The following is a 25,886-nucleotide window of genomic DNA, read 5'->3' on the forward strand; positions in this document are numbered from 1 at the left end:
ATAGAATTCCCAATCCCTCTATTTATGTCCACTTGCATTTTTTATTTCCTTCACAGGCTAATTATGCACTATTTCAAAGTCTGATTGTTTTTGTATAGCAAAATAACTGTTTGGACATGTATACATATGTTGTATTTAACTTATACTTCAACATAATTAACATGTATTGGTCAACCTGCCATCTGGGGGAAGGTGGGGGGGGAAGGAGGGGAAAAGTTGGAACAAAAGTTTTTGCAGTTGTCAATGCTGAAAAAGTACCCATGCATATATCTTCTAAATAAAAAAGCTATAATATTAGAAAGAAAGAAAGAAAGAAAGAAATACTTGGTGGTCTGATCACAGCTGGCTGCCTGTTTCCCAAGGCTATATTGAAACAACACATAGAGTTATGCCCCCCTAAGAATTGCCTATTGTCTCCAGACTATGGTGAAACATGTGGAAGTCTAGCTACTGGAGAATATATTTTGCCAGGAGCTGTTCTGAAATAGGTGGTGGATCTCAGAGCTGTAGTCTGGTCATTCCTCTTGCCATGCTGAGTGAGGTACAAGGGGGTGATATTGTTGGCATTTGTCTGTACTACATATTAAAATTCAGAATCCAAGAGTGGTTTGCTAAGGTGTTGCTTGCTGCTATCTTGCAAAGCTGCTTCCTGCTGTGTACTATGTTCTCCTTTTACAAGAATAAGATCAATCTTTATTATCTTTCTTGCAAGTTAATTAGACTCAAAAGATTTTTTCACCCCATTTTTTGCTGTTTCTCCTGTTATAATATTTATTTTCTGGTCAAGGAGAAAATATTACAAGCATCCAGAAAGAAACAATAAAAATATCATCAATCAATATTCAGGATAAAATAGTATTTAACAGTTTCCATATTAAAGTATTGGAAGGCTTGGAATGATATTTCAGAAAGCAAAGCAACTAAAATTACAACCAAAATCACCTACTAGAATCACTGAGCATAATCCTTCTAGGCAAAAATGAAAGAGAATTTTTAAGCATTTCTGATGAAAAGAAAATCTTACTTATAATACAAAATTCAAGAGAAACAAAATATTTAAAGAAAGGGAAATAAGGGATTTGACAAATTTAAACTGTTTACAATCATTCACTGGAAGGCGATACTTGTAATTCTTAATAACTTCAGGCACACTTAGAGCTGTTAAAGGGAGTATATATAAACAGAGGTCATGGGTGTGAGTTGCATATAATAGTATAATGTAAAAAAAAATAGAAGGTGAGAAATTAAAATGTATTAAGAGAAATGTGAAGGAATAAGTATAATGGAGTATATTATTTCATATAAATGAGGTGCTAAAGAACTTTTATAATGAAGTTACACTGCATTTCTACTGATATACATGGACACACTTGCTAGTCTGACCACTTGTGCCTCCTTTTTTGGGAGTTAGCACTTGAATCTTATTCTCACCAGAATTGGTTCAAATAGAAATTTGTCTTAGCTTAATGGGAAAAAAAGAGTGAGATGGTGTAAGAAAAGGATAGTATAATAGAAGGAAGAATAGCTTTGGAAAGGTGGTAGTTAAAAGCAAAATATTTTTGAGGATATAAATTTGAAATGAGGAAAATAAATGGAGTGAGGGGACAGGATAGTGGAAATACATAGTTATCATAAATGAAGTTTTTTTTTTTTCCCTGAGGCAATTGGGGTTAAGTGACTTACCCAGAGTCACACAACCAGTAAATGTTAAATGTCTGAGGCCAGACTTGAACTCAGTTCCTCTTGACTTCAGGACAGGTGCTCCATCCACTACACCAACTAGCTGCCCCAATTGAAGATAAATTAAAGAAAGTTTTTCTCATAGAGACCTCATAATGTAGTAATGAGTCAAATTTATTTTAAAAAAATTTGAAGTGTTTCCCAATTAATAAATTGTCAAAGCATATGAACAGGCAACTTTTGGACAAAGTAATCAAAACTATCAATAATAATACAACAAATTTTTGAATTGCTATTGATCAGATAAATACAAATTAAATGAATTCTGATGTACCACTACAAAACTATCAGATTGGCTAATACTTAAGATAAAAATAATAAATGTTGGCGGGGATGTAGGAATATAGAGATACACTGAGACAGTTCACTGTCTGGTGGAATTGTGAACTGATTCAAACATTCTATACAGCATTTTGGAATTAAGAATAAACGGCTTACCCTTTTAGGCAGCAGTAGTACTACTAAATCTATGTACCAAAGAGACAAAAAGAAAAAGAAAGAAAAGAAAAGAAAATAAAAAAGAGAGAAAAGAAACAAAAAAAGAGAAAAGAAAAGAGAAAGAGAAAAAAGAAGAAAAGAGAAAAAGAGAAGAAAAAAAGAGATGAGAAGATGGCAGGGGAGGGGAAAGGAAGGGAAGGAAGGGAAGAGGCCTTCCCATCAATTGGAGAATGACTGAAAAAGTTGTGTTGTATGCTTGTGATAGAATATTCTTGTGCTATAAGTAATGAGGAACAGGGTATTCTCAGGAAAACCTGGGAAATCTTACATGAAATGATATAAAGATAAATGGGCAAAATGAGCAGAACCAGGAGGATGTTATACACAATAATGACACTACTGTATAATAATCAACTGTAAGTAATTTAGCTGCAATGCAATTATAAAAGACAATTTCAAAAGATGAAAATGGTGGTGAAAATTCTATCCATTTCCAGAGAAAAATTGATAGTCTAAAAGCAATTTAAAGAATAATTTTAACAAAGACAACTTAATTTTTCTTGTGTTTTTATTTTTTTCTTGCTTCTGTATTTTCATTACCAAAATGACCAATATCAAAATGTATTTTGCATAATTGTATATGTATACCCTACATCAAATTACTTGTCTTCTCAATAAAAGGGTATGGAAGAGAAGCATGTAGAGAATTTGGAATTCAGTATTTAAAAAAATCTATAAATGTTAAAAATGAACATACACATTAAATAAATATAGTTTATATGTATATATGTGAATATACATATGCATGTGTATACACACACACACACACACACACACACAGGGTGGCCTCTATAAGACACTCATAATATCTAGAACTAGTTAGGTAATAGCAGACTTTACTCTTAAAATTACATCCACAAAACCATAGCCGTTTTGTTACTAAAGTCTTAAATTATATGTGAATGTGTGTTTTCAGTCAAAAGCTCCCAATTTCTTAAACAAATTATCTTTCTTTGACTGTATCATACATAGTTCATGATTATTAAGTATAAAAAAATGTTTAGAAATACATCAAGCGGGTTGTGTGTAAATTTGGATATCTTATTTTGGAGGTAAGGGGAAATCTGAGAAGGTAAAATATATCTAGAAAAGATTATCTGGCATTTGGAAAGCTTAAATATTATCTCTTAAATATGTCTTTCTTATTTTTTTTCTCTTTTTAATGATTCTTTTATAGATAAAGGATTATTTTTTCTTCTAAAATAAAAGATAACAGTTTTCAAAAATCTTGGTAATTTTCCTGTTATTCTAAATTAATTTTTCTTTTGTTGTTTATTGTAATATGAATAAATGGATCTTACAGAAATTCAGCTTATTAATAGTGCTATTCCACTCCCAAATTATAAGAATATATTTTACCTTATTCTTATGTTTGATTTGCAATTTTTAAATTTAGATCACTGTTCATTTGGAATGGTGGTAGCTCATCATATGATAACTAAATACAGTATAACTCCATTTTTATCATAACCCTACATACTTTTGTAAACTTTTCTTAATGATATTTCTGTTACTTTATGTTTGCTATATTGGAGCATAATCATTTCTATTTCTGGATTAACATCTGTTTGATTGACATCATTATTTGTATATATAACATGATACATTCAATCACATCTTCATATAATCGCATACTTTATTATAATATGTTTATACAGAAATATTTGGATTCTCCTTTTTTATTTTCTCCTTGATATTTGGGTTTGTTCATTTTTATGTTAATTTTGATAAGTTTATATAAAATAGCCCATTTTCAGTTTACTTATTAATATATAAAATATTCAAAATTTTCTATGCCTCATTGTCACTTGCATAGTTTTGCAGGAACTTAAAAGCAAAGTCTAAAGAGTAAAAAAATGTTCTTTATTAGCTTCTTCAACTAATATTGGAGAATTAACTTATAGTGTTTTTTTATGAATGCTTATCATGACTACAGGAAGTTAGGACAACCAAAATTTATCTCCATAGAATATAAAATTTGCCTTTTCCTTCAATCAATTCACATATTACATGTATTCAAACGTTTTTACTACCATGCTTACCTCATATTAATAGTTTCAATATGATGCCAAACAATGGCTTATATATAATGTGGCACCTAGAACTGATTAAATAAATTCAGATAATATTTCCCAAGACAAAAGCACTCCTTCTTTTCAGGGGACTAAATTTTCTGCTATAGAGATTAATATCACTTTATCTTTTTATGCTATATTATGCTATTGACTCAAATTAATCTAACAGACCACCAAAATCTTCAGATATTTTTCACATGACTTTAATAAATGCTTGTTAAACTTTCCCAACACACAGAAATCCAAAAATTTTGTGGGTTATCATAAAGATAATTTTTTGATGTCATGATGATTTAATATATCACCATAGAGCATTATGTAATTATTGTACTGTTAAATTTTCTATGTGTCCATTTAAAGATAGCTAAAAATTTTACATAAAATATTTGTCAAGCAATCATTTTAAGTATAGATGTGAATCAGAAAAAATAAATAACAATAAATTGGGGAATATTACTTGCAAAATACTAATTAAAAGTATGAATATATTCTGAAGCATAAGAGTTATAATCATTTTCCAATTCTGGGAACAGCCAGGTACAAAAGACAAACAATTCACATAATTTTTGTAATGTATACATATATATGTTCCTAGTTTATATTTGTGGTACTTGATGTTTTAATTGAATTTTAGTTGTAAATTGTTTTATCATGCTGCAAATTGTTCTATTTCTTTTAAGTTATAAAATATTGACTTATAGAGTGTGTTATTCTGTCAGAGATGACAAATTTAGAGAATATTATGGGTACAATGTAAATGTAATGACTTTATGTTCATCTAGGATTAAAGGTAGTTTAGGATAGAAAAGGGAAAACAAAATTTAGGAAAGATCTTCAGACTTTGCAGATGTTGGTTTCTCTCAAAAAGAATTCTGAATCAAGCCAAGACAAATAAGACTCTTATTTTTTTAATTTTTAATAAATTAGGGCAATGAAATATATTAAAATAATTAAACATATGAGTTGTAGTCAAATCAGCAAGCTTGTACAATTAAATGATTGCAAGATGTTGGGCATTATGCCAAAGAAAATGTCTACAAAGAGAAATGTAGAAATGGGTAGAACAGCTATCCATCCCTTAGTAGGACTTGTCTTTGCTTAGCACATTTTCTCATTGTTTAAGTTAACATACTTTGATTAAGTGCTCACTGCTTCCTTAACTATTTTTAAGAAGTAAACTTCAATGTGCTTGTCATTTTTTTTTTCTTTTTATACCTTCTTTTTCTGGGCCAAAGGAAAACATCCGCTTTTTCCACACTGTCCCTGACATGTCAAATGTTACTCAGAGAAATGATTGACAGGTAAACAAAAAGCATTGAGAGATTTAAAGCAACTTTACATAGGTCTTCTCAAGAGAGCTAAAGTTCTAAGTAATAATGGAAACATCATATTATTCAAATTATTTATCAAAATACTCATGTGTCCAACATATCACACACACACACAAACATACATATGTAAACATACAATACATACACCCCTCATTTACTTCCTGACCAAGTAGATTCTTTCTTCTCTTTAGAAAAATATGATTATAAAATGAAGTGTCTTGGATGAAGTGATGCCAAATGGAATAATCAGAACCCAAATAATATGCATAATGACTACAAGAAAAACAAAAGAAATAAGAGAAAAATGCCTCACAGTGAATAATTATAGCCATCCATCTTGAACTTTTTAGAAATACTACTCTTACCATTTTGTTTTGTTTGTGAGTTAGTGGACTAACTATATGAATAGAATGTTACATATACTATCAACCATGGTACATCTTAGCATATCTTGTCAGAAATGACATAAAAGATGTAAGTTAAATGTAATATATAAATAAAGGGTCATGTTAGAATAAATAAATAAGGTCATGTTATAAAACAAATTCTACCCTTTATACTATGCGACTCTTCCAAATTCAATTTTCAGTAGAATAAATCCTTTTTTATGAAGAAAGTGCATCTCTATTTGTAATTATTAACATATGAATTTAGTTTAATAGGGAAAAACACACACACATTCACAATACTGACCTGTGAATTTTTGATAACAGATACAATCATAGGAATCCCCAAGTTCTTCTCTTTTATTAATGCAAGTTCCATTGTTATGACATGGGTTTTGAAAGCATTCATCAACCTCCTGGCAAAACTCCCCTGAGTATGGAGGGTGACAATGACAGACATATGTCTTGTTCCACACTTCAGTTAGACATCTGCCATGTCCAGAGCAAATTGTTGCATTCTGAGATGCCTTACAAAATTGTTGTTTAACTGTTACATTCAAACGAAGGCCAAGTTTGCAGAGTAATGGGTCTCCTTTCATTTTTGTGAGGAAGTAATGTGTACCAATGCTAAGCCATTGAGAGTTAACCTCATGTGTTCCTTTTAGTTTGCAGTTAAAAAGCAGTTGATCTTGAGCGCTGTGATTTTGCAGACAGTTAATGAAAACCTCTTTGGAAACATTCATCAGATTCATTCCAAGAAATTGAGAAAATGGTTCAGAAGAAATAATAAGTGTATCCCCAACTTGAAGCTGCAAGGGACAAATTTGTGGAATATTAAGTCCTTGATGGGATGAAGAAGTGTTTTGAGTACTTGTCCAACATTCTTTATAAAAATCAATGCAGATATTTTCTTTTAGAGTCCAATTCACTGTAACCATTTTAGGTTCTGGATACCATTCTAAAATCTTCTCTCTCTTACATACTATATGTCCACTAATAACAGAGGTTTTTAGAAAAAATAGAATTGCAACAGCTGCAAGTTTGATTAGCATTGTTGGTCAATGTATTTAAAAAAACAGTCTTTGAAAAACAGTTGAGAACCACGTTATTTTCTGTGGATATGACTTCAGTTTTCTTCAGGGATGAGCACTGATATTGATGCTTTTAGAAATCCACCTTCAGGATAAAAACAAAACAAGTATTCAAACTGATGTTAATGAAATTATATACTCAAATAGAACAAACACATGAAGCATTATATTTCATATCAAATTAATCAATTAATACTTTGTGTCTATCTTAGAGAAATGTCAACATTGCTAATATTTCTGCATACTATGTTATGTTCATCATTATCATCAATTGTATATTTTATTTTATTTTGGTAGGCAGCTATAAATTAGCAATTATAGTTAGTAAAAAGAGCTTCTCAATTGAAATTTCTCTCTCTAAAAATGCAAACTGGCATATCTTCCATACATTTCAGTGGTAGAGAATTGTTTAGAAAAAATTAAATATTAAATAATGTTCTACAAAGTCACAAGTGTTAGGAAAAGGACTTGAATTAAGGAATCTTTGACTTGATCCATTATATCATATTGTTTTCAGATTTTTTTTTTTCTGGAGGGTTTGGGAATAGTGCTTATAATTTCTCAGTTTTTTTAAGTTGGTATTATCTATTTGGTTACTTTTTTCTAGTCTTTCCTTTATTGAATCCCACCTACAGAAAGTTTATAAATTATTTTTTTTCTGAAACATAGATCAAATCATATTGCTTAATCTTCAGTGGCTCCCTCTTATTTATAGCTTAAAGCAGAAACTCTTCAACTTTATGCTTAAACTTCACAATCTGGATCTCATCTAATTTCTACTTATATTTCATAGCATTTTCTCTCACAATCTTAGATTTCATAATATTGGCCTGTTATCTGTTCTGTGTATTACCATTCAGTTGATTACCTCCATTCTTTTTCATAGTTTATTATTATACTTAGAATGTTGTCCACCTTCAACTCTATCTTCTTGAATTCCAGACTCCATAAAGATGCTAATATATAGATAGATATATACATACATATATAGTTTATGTTTCATCATTCCTTAGCCAAATCTTAATAATCTCTATCCTCATCAAAATCTCTTTTATTTTGCTTTACATTTCTCTTACATATATACCTGCATCTTGTATCCCTCAAGAAGACATACTCTAAGATTTATTGATATGAAATTAATATAATTAATTTTGAACTTAGATGTATACAAAACCAAATAAGCACATATGCTTCTCGTATATAATATCTCAATGCTTGTTAGGGAATTTCATAATTTTTAAAATTATAATATGACATAATTAAACCAAAATATTTTTGTTAAAGATATGGGCTTTTAAAATATCAATTTGGGGGGGACACTAAAAGTATAACATAATTTCACAAATGAAATGTTGTTTAATCACCAAGCTATAAACACATATCTAGGGAGAATGAGAAGAGTGGAGTGGTTTGGGATAATAATCAAATGAAGGGGAAAAGGAGATGGAGAGTGAGAGATCCAAGAATATAAGGGAACAAATATGGTGTTTTATTTAAACATTTTTATTTTCCTCTATCATATACAAATATTCTGTAAGAGGTGTTTAAACAGTGGTTACTAACTTAATGAATATAACTGACTATAATATGTATAGCATTATATGTAATATTTGCATATCATCCATCAATTTAGAAATAGTTTTAAAATGCTATGTTGTAATATAAAACTTCAATCTATTAAAATGTTGTTTATATTTAAATATATTTTTATCTTTGAGTGTAATTGTATAAATATCAGTGATAAGTACAAAAACATGTATTTGTATATATGCACTTGGATATTGTAAATATTATGTGAGTTTGTATATATATATATGAATATGTGTATATATAATACAAATATTTGTATTTATGAATCCATCATTACCTCAACTTTTTCATCCACAAAATAAAAGGAATGGCTTAATTGCCTCTAAGGTTCTTTACAATGCATAACTATGATTCTAGGATGAAATGCTTACTTGGGTATTATAATAATGCATTTAATGAGTTAACTAGGAAACATAGTTATTACATCATTTCTTTATTTTCTTAATTCAATTTTACCTCTGCTAAAATGATTAATAATATTTAGATCAAAACACAGCAACAATTAGAATTTAAATCATATAAATGAACACTTCATCAAAAAACTATCAACTGGACAGTAGACACTTATCAAACATCTATAGTAATCCATGCTTAAAAAAACAAAGTGGATTAAAAATGAATATTGCATACGTTAAACATGCCTTTAATTGTATGTCATTGAATTAGCCCATCCATATCAATCAGACAACTACAGAAAGATTACAAGGTGGCCCTTGAATTAAATGAGATAACAAGGATAGATAATAGATTTAATCTATTAAACTAAAATTAACAACTTATTTTACTTTTTTTAAAGGTTAAAAATACATTAAGCCTTCAGGGATATTTTGTATATCTACTGATGTATGTTTACATATACATGTATGCATATAAGAGAATATGGATAACATATCATAAATTAAAGAAATCACTGACATCAAGTTGATGTCAGAAGCCATCTTGTCCAAATCCACATTATGAGAGAAAATACATGTATTACAATGGATAAACAAAACAAAACAAAACAAGAAATTATCATAATCTGCACTGGTGGAGAATGTACCCAGACTAATATATTTACAGATCTTTCAAAATCTCCATGTCAAATATACCAAGAAAATAGTAAGCTTTGTACTAAAACATCAATAAAAAAGATTCTTTGCCTCTAATTTCTGCTAATGTTACTGGCAGAGCAAAGTGAATTAAGGAGAGATAAATCCAGTATTAATTTATAGGAGAGGAAAATTAACAAGCAAAGCAGCTTGGAATCTGAGCAGAATTTAACTGTTAAAGGAAAAAACTCAACAATTTTGATTGTATAAATGTCTTCATAATCCCACTATAACTGAAAATATTCAAAATTTTTTAGTAACTCCGTGATATAAATTGAACTTTTAATTTTTTTTTATTTTTTATAGCTTTTTATTTACAAGTTATATGCATGGGTAATTTTACAGCATTGACAATTGCCAAACCTTTTGTTCCAATTTTTCCCCTCCTTTCTCCCATCTCCTCCCCCAGATGGCAGGTTGACCAAAATTCATCTGGAAGCAAATGCTTTTTCTGATCAAATTAACTAAAAGTTTATCAATTTTATTGTTGTTTTTCATGAAACCAACTCTAAGTTGTATTTATTAATTCAATAATTGTCTTCTTACTTTCATTTTTTATTAATCTCCCCTTTTGTTTTCAAAATGTCAAACTTGGCATTTATTTGAAGGTTTTAATTTGTTCTTTTTCTAGCTTTTTTAATTGTAAGCTCAGTTCATTGATCTTCTCTTTCTCTATTTTATGCAAGTAAGCATATAAAAATATAAAATGTCTAAGGTTTTTTTTTTTTTTTTTCACCATAGCTTTCAGGAAGTCCAATAATACTTAGATTGTCTCCTAGATCTATTTTCCCGGTCAGTTGTATTTTCTTCATTTTTTTTTTTTTGTTTTATTTGACTGTTTCTTGAAGTCTTATTGAGTTATTCATTTAATTTGTTCAATTTGTTCAGTTCTAATTTTTAATGTATCATTTTCTTCAGTTACCTTTTAAAGCTCCTTTTGTGTTTGGCCAATTGAACTGTTTTGTTCATTGTGTTTTTTTTTTTTTTTTCTATTTCACACATTCTGTCTTTCAATGAATTGGTATGTTTTTTATATCCATTTTGTAAAGATTTATATGCTTTTCCCATTTCATCAAATCTATGCTTAAAGGAGTTTTCTAGTACAATGTTGAATACTAGTGATATTAATGGGCATCCTTGTTCCACTCTTGATCTTGCTGGAAATGCCTCAAGCTTCTCTCCATTACAAATAATACTTACTATAGGTTTTATATAGACACTGGTTATTATTTTAAAGAAAGTTCCCCTAGCAGAACCAGGACTACATTGTAGACAACAACAGCAAGAATGTGTGATGATCAATTATGAAAGGCTTGGTTCTTCTCAGCAGTTAAATGATCTGAAGCTCCCAATAATTGAGAAATGATTTTGAGAATATGGATTATCTGTATAGACCTATTGATAATGTTTGTGTGAGAAATGGGAGGAAATCCATAATAGATCCATTCAAAGAATCATCTCTCTAAAGCCTTAAGAAGAGAAAATTTAGCAGTTTTAAATTCTGCCTTCTATGCTTACTAGACAGGTGATGGGAGGAAAGTCCCTAAACTTTCTGCTTCTCAGGAAACTCCCCAAGCATATACATTTTATGTCAATTGGGATGTATATTTTGTGTGAATCTTCTGTTTCTAATGAAAACACTAGTCCTCAGGAAGTTATCAGGAAGTTGTTAGGTCCTAAGAAGTACAAATTGCCCCAAAGAGTACATAGTACAAATATAAATAGGTTGTTGTGCCACAGTTCTCTTTTATTGTCCTGACTGTTTCCCTAATTTTCCCAGACTCAGTTTCCCTAAATTGTCCTGGCTCAGTTCCTAATTTAATTCCTAATTGTTCCTAAAATTGTTCTGCTCAATCCTGCAATACCACCCCCCTCTCCTAAACACCACGATTCAGACAAGGAGAAAGATCTATCTTAAACATCATGAACCCAGACCTTCCCTACTGGTCAGAATGTCCAGTGCCTCCCTGTCCCCATTCTGTCACTGTTCTTCTTGATCTCAATTTATCAGAATATCAGGTGCCTCCCCTCACCTTGTCAGAGCCAGATTGATAGTTCATCCAGCAATCAGTGCTCTGACTTCACCCCTGCCTCAGTCTACCCCCTGAAAGCTTGGAGTAAAGTGTATATATATGTCATTGAGAACTCACATTGGCTGCTGGATTCTTGGAGACAATACTCTCATTCAGCCCTGGTATCAAATCATGGAACCATTTGGTCCCAGCACAATCTCTCCTTTTCAAATAAAATATTAAAAACTCTCTAAGCTCTACCTTGCCCCAGTTTCTCTAGCATTACAAGGTCAGTATGATATTTTAGGGATAGACAAATAACTATTAGGAATGTTAGGAAAAGCTACCTGCAGGAGACAGTAATTAAATGATATATACATGCAATTCCTGTATATTAAAGTCAAACTGTGGAGAATGACTTTGAATTTTAGGTAAATGGTTATTTCCTGGATCAATTTCCCACCCCTAGAAGCAGAGATGACATCTAGTTTCAAGATCATCACAGTCCATAAAACCCATGTCTTGAGATGATCAAGCAATTTCTTCTTACAAGTAGTTCAATAATATGTTTGATTTCCTGAGCATAATTAGGGGCTTTTTCTAAATTATTTTGACCTTCACCTACCCCAATAAAATTTACCTCTAAAATTGTCTTACACTATAAAATTGTAGGAAAATTATTTCCCACAACATATTAAAATGTTAGAATGTCTGGGTATTCACTTCCTTATTCCATGAGATTTTTCTTTCTTTTTATGATTTCCAATCTTTTATAATGATGATCTAAATGTTAACACATTTGCTGTTAATTTCCCAGTTCTATTGAGAAGCATATTTGTTATCAAACAATACTTCCTCCTGCACACTGGATTTCACTTGTTTCTGACGCTTTTTGATGTTAAGCTTCTGCAGTGTTCTTTGTCTTTATTTGCTATGTTTAAGGCAAATGTTTTTGATTTGTGAATAAGAGGCTCTTTCTTACCAATTCCTTAAGGGTATGTTTTAACTTCTTTGTTACAAAGATTACAATTTCATTTTAGCAGTCAGGCAGGGAAATTGACAAACAATAAAGAGGCTATGTTTCTTTTATTTCTGTTTTTGCATCAAGGGATACATTATGCATGACACTGTATAAAAGATCTGTAGGAAAATAATAATAGCGTACCTGTTTATTTTTCTACTTAATGGTAATGGTTGTTTTTATCAGATAAATTTGGTTTAAGCTACAGTGCAAAATATTCACTTCTGGCCCAAAGCAAATTCTTATGTTTACATTATTAAATTCTTAATATGAATGCCTGTTGCTGAAATGTTTTTCTACCTAAATATATTTCAGGGTTAGCAGTCTATTGAGTAACGAAATAAACTAGTGATAATATATGCAGTAAACTTTTCGGCATATTGGACTGAACTCTCAGAGGAACTGGATTCAATATCTGCCATTGCTGCTCATTAATTTTATGCCCTTAAGTAAATTAATTAAATCCATAAGGGCTCAGTTTCATCATCTGTACATTGGTTTTGGTTGAATCCAATGATATCTTAGAAACTTTTATTTTAGCTTTATGAGACCACAATTATTATTCATGCTATTATTTTTAAAGGTCCCAGAAAGAGTATAAGTATAGTATTAATCGCATCAATGTTATTAATAGACCAACAATGTTAGTGGTAGAAATGAGTTTTGAAATAATTTCATCCAAATCCATCACTTTTTTGTCATTTTATTTTTTAAATAATAATAATAGCTTTTTATTTTTCAAAATACACACAAAAATAATTTTTAACATTCATTCTTGCCAAAACTTGTTTCAAATTTTTCTGCCTCCTTTCCTCTCAACCCCTATCTTAGACAAAAAGTATTGCAATACATATTAAACATGTGCAATTCTTCTAAACATATTTCCACATTTACCATGCTGCGTAAGGAAAAATCACCTCAAAAAGAGGGAATGAGAAAAAAAATAAGCAAGCAAGCAACAACAACAACAAAGATGAAAATACTATGATATGATCCCCATTCACTTCCCATAATCCTCTTTCTGGTTGGAGATGACTCTGTCCATCACAAATCTATTGGAATTGACCTGAATCCTCTCATTGATGAAAGGAGTCAAGCCCATCAGTCGATCACATAACCTTGTTGTTGCTGTGTACAATGTTCTCTTGATTCTATTCACTTCATTTAGCATCAATTCATATAAGTTTCTGTAGGATTAACCTAGGTTCAGAATTCACATTCAACAGGCATAATCTTAAAGAGAGTGGTTTAAGTTTATTACTGCTCAGAACCTTGATTTAAATAAGATATGAGAAAAGAGGAAACATAACATAAAAGTAATGCTCAGTTAACAAACATGATGATAACCAAGATAATATAAGAAACAAAGAAACAAACAAAATTGAAATATACATCATCACCACTAAGAGGAAATACCAATATATGAATTCCTTAGTTGGGAGAATCTGGGTCACAACTATCCAGAATCTTGAGTGGTAAGCTTTGTTAGGCAAGCAGTACCAAGCTTCCTAACTGAATTCTCAAAGTCCCTTTCCACTAAGGAGTTTTTATAGGCTGAGAAGAAAGATGCTAAATATTCTCATTTCATATGTGACTCTTGGGAAAGACCAGCCCCCTTCAGGTACAGAGATGTTCTATCACAAAAAGATCCATTAAAGAGAATATTTGTTTATTCCTTTAGGAGGATTATGTTTATTCCAGAAACTGGCCAGGTTCCCTGGGTAGGCACAGACGTGTCATAAAGGATGTTCCTTAATTTAGGTGCCAGGAAGACAGCTGATCCTCCTAATGCTTCCTGAGACTTGTTGAGATCAGATGAGAAGAAGCACATTTCAAAGTTTTCAGCAAACAAATGTATAAAAAGACATGCCTGTGATTCCTATTAGGATTCTTTACAGTCTCTCTGGATCTTTCTAAAATCAGCTTCTTCTTTGTTTCTTATAGAACAATAATATTCCATAACATTCACATGTCATAATTTATTTAGCCATTCTCCAACTGATGAGCATGCACTCAGTTTCCAGTTCCTTGACACTACAAAGAGGGCTGTTACAAACATTTTTTCCACATGTGGCAAACCCATCAATTTTTACTAAATTAGTGTTATCCCAAGTCACATAACAAAGAGCTACTTCTTTTGGCTTTCATTCTAGTGATCTGAAATACTAGCATTTACTTAGTTCCTATACTTTGCCTGAAACAGGATCAAGTAGTGGCAGAGATCCAAAAATCAAAATTAAAATAACCCATGCTTGTAAAGAGTTCATATTTTACAACACTGATTGCAATGTTATTTTTGTATTATCTATTAATGAAGATGGGAAATTATAAAGAAACATAAATATCTACAATGCCAGGATTTCTTTAGCTGAACAATACATGTAGAGCAAATGGGAAATTAAATACATAGAAAATGAAGCCAAGGCTCTTTTGCACACATGATACAGTAATACCTTCTCACTTACGCAAATATAATGGCAGAAAAAGAAAATCTCATCTATAAATGAAATGATATGTAAATTTCATACACTTTTCAGTTTAATAAAAGCTTTCCTTATAGCAAATATACAAATGAATTGAGATCATATCATTCCCCTTGATTTTATAAGAATCATGGTATTTTGAGTTGGGAAGAAGCTAAGAAATCTTTTTGTCTACTTTGTTTAGGCTCTATCTCCTATATAACCAATGGATAAAGAAGTTTCCTGAGATCCATGTGTAAATGTGAGAGGCTTTGGTGACAAAAAGGAATCCCTAGAATTCATTATATAGGTTTGAGGTTCACTCATAATATAGGAAATGTTGTGTGTCAATAAACACTTAAAGAGTAAAGAAAAGATACAAAATAAGGGACAGTAGAAAGGGAGCAAAGGAAATTGATCTTAAATTAAGGAAGCATGCTTTCATGGCCTCCTCTAAGCATATTTTAGATTCTGTTCCCATGTTTTTTTGGTTTTTTGTTAGTAATTTTTTCTTATTCTCAAAAAAGAGTTATATTTAGAAATATATATATATATATATATATATTTAGGAGGCTTCCAGGGGTGGAACCAAGGTGATAGAGTAAAACCAGAGGCTGCTTGAGCTTTCCCAGTTTCCCTCAAAAAAACACAAGAAAGCAAACCTCTGAAGAGAGTCTGGAATGACAGAACCTACAAAGAGATGGAATGAAAATCCAGTTCAAGATAGATTGGAAGGACATTGAGAAAGATGCATCTCGTTGGACTGAAAAGATTCTAAAAATATCTAAATAAGTATAAAAATATCTAAAAAAGTATAAAATTAAGGGGTGAGACAGAAATGTACATTAATAAAGGAACAAGATGATAGAGAATGCAGTAAATTATCTCATATAAAAGAGGCAAGAGAAAGCATTTCCAGTTAAGAGAAAGAGGGTGGAAACAAAGAATAGGGAGTGAACCTTACTCTCATCAGAATTGGCTGAAAGAAGAGAGAACATCATTTCTGTACAGAACCTATCTTACACTACATGAAAGTAGGAAGGGAAGGGGATAAGATAAGAAGTAGGGTAATAGAAGGAAGGGTAGATTGGGGGAAGACATTCAGAAGCAAATAAGTTTTAAGTTGGAAAAAGGTGAAATAAGAGAGAAAGTAGAATAGAGGATAGAGAGAAGTATATTTAGCAAAATTTCATGCAAAAAATTTGAAACAAATTTCTGTATAATATATCTCATCTGACTGATATGAACTGATACTAAGTGAAATGAGTAGAGCCGGAGATCATTGTACATGGCAACAATAATATTATACAAAAATCAATTCTGATGGACATGACTCTTTCCAACAATGAGATAATTGAGGCCAGTTTCAATGATCTCGTGATGAAGATAACCATCTGCACCCAGAGAGAGACTGTGAGAACTGAATGTGGATCATAACATAACATTCTCACTCTTTTTGTTGTAGTTCATATGCATTTTGTTTTCTTATTCATTTTCTTTCCTTTTTGAGCTGATCTTTCTTATGTAGCAAGATAATTGTACTAATATGTTTACATTTATTGGAACTAACATATTTTAACATGTATAACATAGATTACTTGCCACCTAGGGGGAGGGGGTTATGGGAAGGAGGAGAAAATTTTGAATACAAGGCTTGCAAGGATCAATGTTGAAAAATTATGTGTTCATGTTTCAAAAATAAAAAGCTTTAATGATAAAAAATTAAAAACAATAAAAAATAGATCTCATTTCTTGAACATGAAGAAAGCTGAGTTAAATCTATAAAAATAAGAGATTTTCTCCCATTCATAAATTATCAAAAATATTAAGTTTTCAGAGGAATTAATCAAATCATTTAAATAGCCATTTGAAAATAAAAAAAAAAACAAATGCTTCAAATCTTTATTAATTGGAAAATGCAAATTAAAATAATTCTGATGTATTACCTCATATCTATTAGATTGGATAATGGACAGCTAAGAGGAATGACAAATGGTGTATAGATGTAGAGAAAATGAAATACTAATGCACTATTTGTCAAATTGTGAACTCATTCAATTGTTCTGTAGATCAATTTGGAACTATATCCAATGGGTTATAAAAACTATGCATTCTTTTTGATTTAACAATACCACTACCAGGTCTATATACCAAGAAGAGAGTTTTTAAAAGGAAAAGGACCTGTATGTGCAAAAAAATATATTTATAATAGGTCTTTTCTGGGAGCAAAAAATTGGAACTTCAGGAGATGTCCATCAACTGTATGGCTGAATAAATTTTGATATGTTATTATGTTGGAATACTACTGTGTTATATGAAATGATTATCAGGATGTTCTCCAAAAACTGGGAAAGACTTACACAAGCTAATACAAAGTCTGTGTACAAAGTAATAGAAATGTTGTTATATGATTAGCTGTGAATTGCATAGCTATTCTCAGCAATATAGTGATCTAAGACAACTCTGAAGGACTTAACAATGAAAAACACTTCCCATCCCCAGAAAAGAGTTTGTCTAAACATAGATTGAAGCATATGGTTTTTATTTTATGTTCCTTAAGGTTTCCTTTCTTTTTTATTGCTCTTTCCTTCCTTCAATCCTCCCTCCCTCTCTTCTCTATCTCCCTAATTTTTCTTTTCTTTTCTTTCTCTCTCTCTCTCTCTCAATCTTTCTCTCTCTCTCTCTCCCTCTCTCTCTCTCTCTTTTTCTTTTCTTTTTTCTTTCCTTCTTTTTTTCTCCCTCATTCTCTTTCCCTGTTTCCTTCCCTCCCTATCTTTCTTTTTTTTTTCTTTGTCTTGCTTTCTTTTCCATTTGAAACTTTTTCTCACAATATGACTATTATGGAGATGTTTTTGCAATGCTGCAATTTGCAATGCACATATAAAACCTATTCAATTGCTTGACTTCTCAATGGGGAGGGGGAACTTGGAGAAGTAGAAAGGGAAATAATTTGGAACTCAAAATTTTGAAAATTGGGAAAGTTAAAAATTGGGGGAAAGTAAAATGTATGAAAGGTATGGAAGGTAACTGAGGAAAATAATTCTTTAAAAGTTAGAATAAGGCAGTTGGAAACTAAGCCATCAAGAATCCATTAAAAAATTCAAAAGAATGAAAAAAGGGAGGGAAATGTAATATATCTTAATTGAAAAACAACTCACCTGGAAATGGATCCAGGAGAGATAATGTCAGACTTATTGGAACAGCTGAAAGTCAGAATCAAAAGAAGGTCTGGACAACCTCTTTCAAGAAATTACCAAGGAAAATCATACTAATATTCTTGAATTAGAGGGCAAAATAGGCATTAAAAGAATCTCCTGATCAGCTCCTGAAAGAGACTCCAGAATAAAAACTTTAAGGAACATTATAGTCAAATTTCAGAACTATCAATTCAAGGAAAGATTTATGACAAGTGGCCATTAAAAAAAAATTAAATATCAGGAAATTGCAACTAGGATTATATAGGAGTTAGCAGCCACCACATTAACAAATGGGAAGTCATGAAACATGATTTTCCCGAAGACAAAGTAGCTATGATAACATATAATAATCACCTACTCAGTGAGATTAAACAGAATACTCCAAGGGAAATGGATATTCAATGAAATAGAAGAATTTCAAGTTCTGATAAGGAGAGCAAAACTGAACAAAAAAAAAAAAAAAAGAAATTGATCTCTAATATCAGATCCAAAGAAGTCTAAAAATATAAGAAGGATAAAGAAGGCATAATCAATGAAGCTGAACTTTTTACAAGCCTACATGGGAAAATGATACTTACAATTCTTAAAAATGAATCATTAATACTTATTGTCTGTCCTTCATTATAGAAGATGACCATGATATCAGCAAGGTGATACCTTGACATGCAAGTGAATTGTACTGAAGTGAAAAATAGCAATGCAAAGTCACCAATCAGAATGAGGGTTCATGGACCTGGATGCACTGAGAAACCTTGGCCTTTTTAAGTTAAGGTTTTTAATAGATATCAGTTTGCTAAGGAAACATCCAATCAGGAATTAAGTCCAGGTAAGAAATTAGGCAGAGAATGGCTTTTTAAATCTAGTTTAAAAAAAAAATCAACCTGGGAGGGAAAGACCCAAAAGGCTACTGACCAAAAGAGAAACAATTGTTGTCTACATTTAATCTGAGCCAGTTACAGTAACCAAGTGGATTTTGGTCTAGGACCTATTACTGTTCAATCAATGACAGCCAGAGTGATGAATGTTTAAGGCTTGTTCCTAGTCTGTATTTTTTTGTTGTTGTTGCTTCTTTGTTTTTCTTTTTTTTTAAGTACCTTTTTTATTTTCAAAATACATGCAAATAGTTTTCAGCATTCACCCTTGCAAAACACAGATTAAACATGTGCAATTCTTCTAAACGTTTCCACATTTATCATACTGCATAAGAAAAATAAGAGCAAAAAGGAAAAAAAAAAGGAAGAATAAAAAGCAAGCAAACAACAAAAAGATGAGAATATTATGTTGTGAGCCACATTCAGTCCCCGTTATCCTTTTTCTGGGTGCAGATGGCTCTCTCTATCATAAGTTTATTGGAATTGACCTGAATCACCTCATTGTTGAAAAGAGCCAAGTCCGTCAAAGGTGATCATCACATAATCTTGTTGTTGCTGTGTGCAATGTTCTCTTGGCTCTACTCACTTCACTTAGTATCAGTTAATGTAAGTCTCTCCAGGCCTTTCTGAAAACATCCTGCTGATAATTTCTCATAAAAGAATAATATCCCATTATATTCATATATCATAAATTATTCAGTCATACCCCAACTAATAAGTATGCACCCATTTTCCAGTTTCTTGCTACTACTACCAAAAAAAAAAAAAAAAAGGATGGTTATAAAACATTTTTGTGCATGTACGTCCTTTTCCCTTTTTTATGATTTCTTTAGGATACAGACATAGTTGAGACACAGCTGGATCAAAGGGCATGCACACTTTGATAGTTATTTGGTCACAATTCCTCAGTGATATCCAGAATGATTACATCAGTTCAAAAAACCACCAAAAATGTATTAATATACCAGTTTTCCCACATCTTCTGCAGCATTTATCATTATCTTTTCCTATCATCAAAGCTAATCTGAGAGTTATCTTACTTTGCATTTATCGAATCAACAGTAACTTAGAACATTTTTTTATATGACTAGAAATGGTAGCTTGTAAATGTCATAATATCTTGTGAGGTTTCAATAATCAAAATTTACATTCCTTCAGTTACAGCACCTGCAGGTTTGATGTGCTATGTGGACAGGGTAGAGAAAGGAGAAAAACAAGAGAAAAGACAGAAAGCTGGCCAATTCGACTTTGGTCCCCAATGAAACAGTTCCTACACCCACTCACAGAGTTTGTTGTTTCCTACACCCACTCACAGAGTTTGTGGTTTATCTTTTGGTTCAAAGAGGACTATGCTATCAGGGAGGTTATGCCATCACACTCAAGTGAACTGAGAGAGAGCTGTGCAAAGTGAGCAACCTCACTTGTTTCAGTAGTGCAACTTAAATCCAGTGGCAAGATGTGCATAAGGATGACTGTCAATAAACCTGAAAACAGTGAGAAGAAACCTTGCCTTTTAAAGATAAGCTCTTTTTAAAAAATAATAATAGCTTTATATTTACAAAATAAATGAAAAAATAGTTGCCAATATTCACACTTGCAAAATTTTATGTCCAATTTTTTCTTTCACTATTCGATAAAAATTGCTAGGAAAACTGGAAAATAATGTCAAAAATTCTGCAAAAACATACATTTCACACTCCATACAAAATAAGGTCAAAATGGGTACATGATTGGGGCATAAAGGATGATACCATAAACAGATTAGGAAAGTAAGGTATAATAATTCACCTATCAGATCTTAAGTGGGAAATTTATGAACATTAGCTATAGATCATTATGAAAGCCAAAATGTACAATTCTGGTTACATTAAATTAAAAAGATTTTGAACAAATAAAACCAACACAAACTTAAAACTACAAAAACAAATCAACTTTATAGCTAGTTTTTCTGATAAAGGGCTCATTTCTAAAATATATAAAGATATCTGTCAAATTTATAAGATTATAAGTCATTCCCCAATTTATAAGAGGTCAAAGGATATTAACAGACAATTTTCAGATGAAAAAATTAAAGCCATATATAGTTATATTGGAAAAAATGTTTTTTATCACTATTGATTAGAGAAATGAAAATTAAATAACTCTGAGATACCTCCTCACACCTCTCAGATTGGCTAAAATGACAGGAAAAGATGATAAACATTGGGAGGGGATGTAGGAAAACTGAGACACTAATGCATTTCTGATGGAATTATGAAATAATCTAACCATTCTGGAAAGCAATATGGAGCTATGCTAAAAGGGCTATAAAGCTATGGATATTGTTTGACCCAGCAGCTCCATTACTTGGTCTGTATCTCAAGGAAATCATAAAAGAGGGAAAAGGACCCACATATGCAAAAATATTTGCAGGAGCTCTTTTTGTGGTAGCAAAGAATTGGAAAATACATAGCTGCCTATCAATTGGGGGATAGTTGAATAAGCTGTGGTATATGAAGATAATGGAATATTATTGTTCTATAAAAATGATGAACAAGCTGATTTTAGAAAGGCCTGGAAAGACTTACATAAATTGACATAAGTTGATGTTGAGCAAAACAAGCAGAACTAGGAATACATTGTGCACAGTAACAGCAAGAATGTGCGATGAACAGCTATGAATGAGTTGGTTCTTCTCACTAGCTTAGTGATTCAAAGCAACCCCAATAGATTGTGAACACAAAATGTCATCTGCATCCAGAAAAAGAACTAAAGAGACTGAAAGTAACTCATCATATGCTATGTTCAATTCTTTTTTCTGTCTTTTTATCTCTCCCACAGTTTTTCTCTTTAACTCTGATTTTTCTCTCTCAACATGATTCAAAAATTAATATACCTTAAAACATAAACAAATTGACTAGAAAAAAGAATTAAACCTAAAATTTTACCTTCAATATCAAAACTAAGAGAATGATAAGCAGGTAAATAGTGAAAAGAAAATCTAATGGATTCAATATAAATAATTTACATCCATAAATGAGATTATACCTTAACTTTGAAAAACATCATCATTAATAGTACAGCTAGAAGGAATATATATATATATATATATATATATACAGTGAAATGGTGAATTTGAGGAAACAACAATTTAAAAAATTGAAGAGAGAGGAATGCACTAGATGCAAAATAAAAGATAAAACTACATAAATTATCTCACATAAAGAATTGTAAAAGACCTATTACAATTTAAGAAAAGATAGTGGAGGGACTTCTGACCAAGATGGCAGAGAGGAGGGACACAGCTGTGTAAGCTCTGTGTTTTCTCTCAGAATTCATTTCATAACAAACCTCTGAATTAATGCTTGACTGAAAAAAAAAATAAACACAAATAGTTACCAAGAGAAGACCTCCTTGAATTTCACCAGGAAAGATCTGTTTTGTTCGAGGGCGGGGAAGATTATAGATCAGGCACAGGCTGAGGGCAGGCAGTGGCAGCAAGAGCACAGCAAGCAGCGAGCATACCAGAGTGGGGTGGGGTGAGATCTCAGCTGTCTCTGCTGGGGGAGCTTTGCTACAGGATTGGATACTTTGCCTTGGCAGCAAGTCAGTAGCCCAGCAGAGAAGCTAAAAACACCGGGGGTGAAGAATAAAACTCCAAACATCTGGAGTCTCTCGAGAACTGTCCACCCCTCCCTCACAATGTCTCAGCATACTCTCAGATCACAGGCACAGCACAATCATCACTGTCCTGCTAGTGCCTCACTGCTTCTCTCCCCCCCCCCCCCCCCGCAATCTGTAGAGGAAGCTTGATAACACAACCCAGCCCCTCCTCCCAAAAGAGCAGATTTCATTTGGGATTTTATCCTTTTTTTCCTTGCTAGTTTGTCTTTGATTCTTCTCTGACAAAATGAGCAAAAAATTGAAAAGGACCTTAACCACTGACAGCTTCTATACAGATAGAGAGCACACTCTAAACCCTGAGGAGACTAAAAACAGACTGTCTCCAGGTGAATCCCAAAAGGAGGAAATCATCTGTTCCTCAGCACAGATGAATCTCATAGAAAAATTTACTCTCACAAAAGAGCTACAAGAAAAACAGGAAAAGGAGAGGGAGACTTGGCAAGAGAGTCTGGAGAAGTCATCCCACTCATTTAAAGACAGAGTGGATAAAGAAATCAAATCGTTGAAAAATAGGATTAGTGAACTGGAAACAGAAAATAGCTCTCTAAAAAATAAAATTGGTGAAATGGAAAAAAATTCCATAGAACAAAACAACTCAGTTGGACAATTAGAAAAAGAGATAAAAAAAAAGTGAGTGAAGAAAATACTTCATTGAAAATCAGAATCAAACAAATGTAATTGAATGACTGGAGGAGACAACAAGAATCATTCAAGCAAAACCAAAAAAATCGAACAATGGAAAAAAATGTGAAATACCTTCTTGGGAAAACAAGAGACTTGGAAAATAGATCCAGGAGAGACAATCTGAGAATTATTGGACTCCCAGAAAAGTATGATGAAAAAAAGAGCTTGGACACTATTTTCCAGGGAATATCAAAGAGAACTGCCCAGAAGTCATAGAACCAGGGGGTAAAATAGACATTGAAAGAATTCATCAATCACCTACTGAAAAAGATCCTAAAATCAAAACACCAAGAAATATAGTGGCCAAATGCCAGAACCCTCAGATGAAGGAAAAAATACTGCAAGCAGCTAGAAAAACCCAATTCACATATAGAGGAGCCACAATAAGGATCACCCAGGATCTAACAGCATACACATTAAAAGATCAAAGGACCTGGAATATGGTATTCCAAAAGGCTAAGGAACTCGGTATGCAACAAAAAAATAACTTACCCAGCCAGAATGAGCATCTTTTTCCAGGGAAAAAGATGGTCATTCAACGAAATAAGCAAATTTCACCTATTTTTGATGAAAAAAACAGAACTTACAAAAAGTTTGATCTACAAATATAGAACTCAAGAGAAAACTAAAAGAAATCTTGGGAACTATATTTCAGCTATAAAGATGTATAAAGAATACACATATACCTTGTTCTAGAAACTAGAGGTGGAAAGGACTTTGTACCAGAAAAAGGGTAAAGTGGGGGTCATATTATATCTGAGAGAAAGAATGGAGGGATATGAATATAGTGGCTATCTTACTGCCATCAGAATTGGCTTAAAGAGAAAAAATTTAGATATATTCAATTTATGGTGAAACTTCTCCCACCTCATTGAAAAGTGGGAAGGGAAAAGTAAAAAGGGAGGGAATAAGCTAAGTGGAAGGAAATACAGAAACTGTGAGGAAAAGGAGTAAGATATGGGGAGGAACTTTAAGGCAGGGAAAGAGATACTAAAAAGGGAGGGCTGTGAGAAACAAGTGGTGCTCAGAAGTTTAATACTGGGGAGGCGGGTAAGGAGGAAAGAAGGGAGAAAAGCATAAACAGGAGTTAACAAGATGGCAAGTAATACAGAATTGGTCATTTTAACCATAAATGTGAATGGGGTAAAATACCCCATAAAGAGGAAGCAGTTAGCAGAATGGATTAAAAGCCAGAATCCTACAAAATGTTATTTACAGGAAACACACTTGAAGCAGGGAGATACATGCAAGTTAAAGGTAAAAGGTTGGAGCAAAATCTACTCTGCTTCAGGTGAAGTCAAAAAAGCAGAGGTAGCCATCCTGATCTCAAATCAAGCTAAAGCAAAAAGTAATCTAATTAAAAGAGATAAGGAAGGGCACTATATCTTGCTAAAGGGTAGCATGGATAATGAAGCAATATCAATATTAAACATATATGCACCAAGTGGTGTAGCATCTAAATTCTTAAAAGAGAAATTAAGAGAGCTGCAAGAAGAAATAGACAGCAAAACTATAATAGTGGGAGATCTCAACCTTGTACTTTCAGAATTAGATAAATCAAAACAAAATAAATAAGAAAGAAGTCAAAGAAGTAAATAGAATACTAGAAAAGTTAGCTATGATAGATCTCTGGAGAAAACAAAATGGAGAAAGGAGTATACTTTCTTTTCAGCAGTTCATGGAACCTATCCAAAAACTGACCATATATTAGGATGTGAAAACCTCAATCTCAAATGCAGTAAGGCAGAGATAGTAAATGCATCCTTTTCAGACCATGATGTAATGAAAATTACATTCAACAAAAAGCCAGGGGAAAGTAGACCAAAAAATAATTGGAAATTAATAATCTCATCCTAAAGAATGAAACAGCAAATCATAGACATAATTAATAACTTCACCCAAGAAATGACAACAATGAGACATCATACCAAAATATGTGGGATGCAGCCAAAGTGGTAAACCCTCAGTCAAACACTAAACTTGTAATTCTAAAAAGAAAAGGAGAGATCAATAAAATTGAAAGTAAAAAAAAAAAAGCTTTTAAATTAATTAATAAAATGAAGAGTTGGTTCTATGAAAAAACCCACAGAGTAGACAAACACTTAGTAAATCTGATTTAAAAAAGGAAAGAGGAAAATCAAATTGTTAGTCTTAAAAATGAAAAGGGAGAACT

Source organism: Antechinus flavipes, chromosome 4 (genome assembly GCF_016432865.1).
Source record: "Antechinus flavipes isolate AdamAnt ecotype Samford, QLD, Australia chromosome 4, AdamAnt_v2, whole genome shotgun sequence".
Classification (NCBI taxonomy): Eukaryota; Metazoa; Chordata; class Mammalia; order Dasyuromorphia; family Dasyuridae; genus Antechinus; species Antechinus flavipes.